A 547-nucleotide genomic window follows, 5' to 3' on the forward strand; every position below is an offset into this window, starting at 1 on the left:
ACAAAAACAAATCCATGATGATTACTTGGGATGATAGTGACGAGTCATCTTCTGAGCAAGAAAAGGATGAAGAAGCCAACCTATGTCTTATGGCAAAATCAGAAACTGAAAAAGTAAGTATTTCAGAACTATGTCCTTCTTGTGAACAATTAGAAATTGAATTTGACAATCTTTTAAATGACTCAAATACTTTATCTCATAAATGTGGTTTTCTCAAAAATCAACTTTATGAAATAAAGAAACTCAATGAGGAACTTCAAGCCAAGAATGAGAAGTATGAAAAAATCATTCTAGATTTGCAGTTATCTCATGAGAAATTATCTGAGCAGCAAGCACTTTTAAATAAAAAGAATGTCAGAATTCATCCTCTAGAAGAGGACACAGAAAAGGAGATTTTAAAAGTAGAAGTTGAAGAACTAAAAAATGACATTACCAACTTTGTTAAATCTACTGAAACTTTTCAAAAAATAATGGGATCTCAATCTGGAATATTTGACAAAGCTGGTATTGGTTTTAAAAGTTCTCAAAAACAAAAATTGTATGAAAA

The sequence above is a fragment of the Cicer arietinum genome, chromosome 8, assembly GCF_000331145.2.
Source record: "Cicer arietinum cultivar CDC Frontier isolate Library 1 chromosome 8, Cicar.CDCFrontier_v2.0, whole genome shotgun sequence".
NCBI classification, from domain to species: Eukaryota; Viridiplantae; Streptophyta; class Magnoliopsida; order Fabales; family Fabaceae; genus Cicer; species Cicer arietinum.